General features: G+C 39.3%; 1 pseudogene; it reads right to left on the reverse strand.

Moving 5' to 3' along the window:
* Positions 1-400: 400 nt before the first annotated feature.
* On the reverse strand, positions 401-1,137 carry LOC129834801 (transcription factor HES-5-like; annotated as a pseudogene).
* Between the last annotated feature and the right edge of the window lie 1,657 nt (positions 1,138-2,794).

The raw sequence follows: 2,794 nt of genomic DNA on the forward strand, positions 1-2,794 counted from the left end.
AGTATATACATCAATATCATAATAATAATATTAGAAACATTTTCACACATGAAGTCTGATCTTTAAAATGTAGTTGTAACAAAATGGCTTATTCTTGAATACGTGTTGACCTTTAAACAGATCGGTAACAGATAATCACAAAAATATGATTAATACCCATTTTGGGTTAAAAGTCCTCATGGATGACCATTGAAGTTGATGTTGATCACGAATAAACAACTGATCAACATAATCAATATATGCTTCACAAAACATAAAGGTTATTAACATTACAAAAATGCAGTGATTTCATTGTTTCCTTAGCAAAAATGTTTAACTTGTTCAGTACAACTGAAATTAAAAGTTTCAATCGAAACACAACTTTTAAAACAACCTGCACAAGCAGAATATGAAGAAGATCTCTGATCACTGTCCATCACATTAATGTTAGACCAACATGGTCCATTGACTTTTCTGAGTTGAGCTTCAGTCTGTAGGACTCTACCAGGGCCTCCAGAGGGCAATGTTGACTGGACTCTTCTCTTTGCTGATTCTGTACTGGGCTGGGAGCTGAACTGAGGCAGGTCACTCTCCCTCCTGTTCTTATCAGAGGTTGGATGCAGGCTCTGGAAGTGGCTCAGCAGTCTTCTCTGGGACTGTGTCTTCACATCATCCTTGGACAGGAAGTGCACAATCTCTTGGACACACCTGGAGTAACCCTGATTGACTGCTGCAGAGCAAGAGGAGGAGCTCACTGACTGGTTCTGTTGCTGTCATCTCCAGGATGTCGGCTTTCTCCAACTTGGAGTTTGGCTGCTGGTTGAGGATCTCTGGACCCAGGAGAGACTTGAGCTGCTCAATGCTGTTGTTGATACGATATCTGCATAACTTCTCAACCACTGGCTTTCTTATCTGCAAGAAGAGAAGAGAAGAGTCAATAATAGTATTTTTCTGAATACAACAAAGCTGACATGAATGGCTGTATTCTAGAAGCAAAAACTGAAACAATGTAACACTATTTGTAACTCAATTTACCTTGTAGGTCAGTCAGGTGCTCATTAGAGTAGATCACAGCTGAAGTGATTGTAGGTGCCATGGCTGGATCTCTGTGCTGTAGAGGACTCTGTGTTGAGAGAATCTGAGTTCTACTGACTTCATCTCTCCTATATATAGTTCATAATCTGCATATGAATGTGTGGGTCTTGGGCTTGTTGGAATTTCTCACAGTCTGTAGCCAATGGGTGAGCTTGGAAAGACAATGAAGGAATATGGAACTGCCACATACTCAGTGTTCTTATTGAGGCGGGACAATGGTCACATCTCAGGGGAGCAGGTGGAGGGGGGTGGAGAGTGTCTCACAAAACGCTGTGTGAATCTGCAGAACCGGTGACCCCCAGATCTGCTGCCTGATGTTGCAACCTGGTCTCAGAGCATTTCGTATTATTCTGTAAGTAAATACGAGACACACTATTTAGTATGTTACGTTTCATATGGTATGTATTAATTTGTGGATGTCCATAAGTTCAGGAGTTAAGTTAAAGGGTTACGGTTAGGGAAAGGGTTAGCTAAAGGGTTTTAAGGTAAGGGTTAGGGGAAAGTTTAGCTAAAAGGGTTACGGTTAGGGTTAGGGGAAAGGTTAGCTAAAAGGTTTACGGTTAGGGGAAAGTTTAACTAAAAGGGTAGTAAGTGGATGCAAAGTAGCTAAAAAGTAGTAAGTTGTCAAAATTGTGCTTATTAGCTAAAATGTTTAAGTTGGTGAGATTTGAACCCGCAACCTTTGGGTTACTAGATGTTTACGCTATACACCCACCCACCATCTAAGTAAATGTCTGTCTTATGTAATCATACTAAACTAAACATATCATACTAATTTGAATGTCCCTGATTTACATTTCCTATGTTATGTCTAGTCTATGAGACCAGGCTGGATGTTGGGATCAATGAAACTGACAGAGCACATGCTCATCAGCACAACTTACAGGCTGACTACATCAAACTGATGTGTTTTTGATGGTTGCATTTCTATGTGAATATTGTTTCAAAATAGAGAACCTACACTTGCATTTAAGTTATTGGAAATGGAATAGACCCTTATAGATGTTTTTATACATATTTTTAACATAAGGTTCTAGCTATAATAATTTGATTACTTTTATTTAAATTTTAGAAACAGAGACTTTAAGAACATTGCCACTTTTAAAACGCAATATTTTGTAGTAGTAAGTAAGTTGAAATTCCCCCCTGGTATATTTATGTTGCAATACTGCTCTTGTGTCTGTGTATTCACAGATTTGACAGACTACTGCCAGAGGTAGTGAAGTCTGGAGGTAGCAGATGTGTCCTCTGTCTTGAGGCTGCTGGTCAGTGTGAGTAGAGAACTGATCTGAGTTTCCCACAGTCCTGTGTGCTGTGATCAATGCACTACAAAAACTGCTCAGTGGAGCATTAGTGACGGCTTTTGACTCTGTGTTGTGCTATAGACCAAGCCTGACGTCACAGACCATCTGGATTCTGGAGGGGAAAACGACCACAGGCTCCTTCCATACTGTTTCACAATCATATATTTATTTAATTTTATTCAGGTAAACCAAAAAAGTATCTGTTTTGTGGAAAATTACATTGTTATTAATGTTTATATTGATGTGAGGAATGATGTTGCCAATAAGACTGAACTGTGACTCTGCTCGCCAGAGCTTTCCCACATTTTGCCCATTGACCGAAATACCTTCAAACAATAGAAGTGTGCCTTATTAAGCTATTTTGTCTCTTAATACAATTCCCCAAAAGTGCCTGGTGAGTAGCTTGTTAGTTAAAT

This window comes from Salvelinus fontinalis, chromosome 3, assembly GCF_029448725.1.
Source record: "Salvelinus fontinalis isolate EN_2023a chromosome 3, ASM2944872v1, whole genome shotgun sequence".
NCBI classification, from domain to species: Eukaryota; Metazoa; Chordata; class Actinopteri; order Salmoniformes; family Salmonidae; genus Salvelinus; species Salvelinus fontinalis.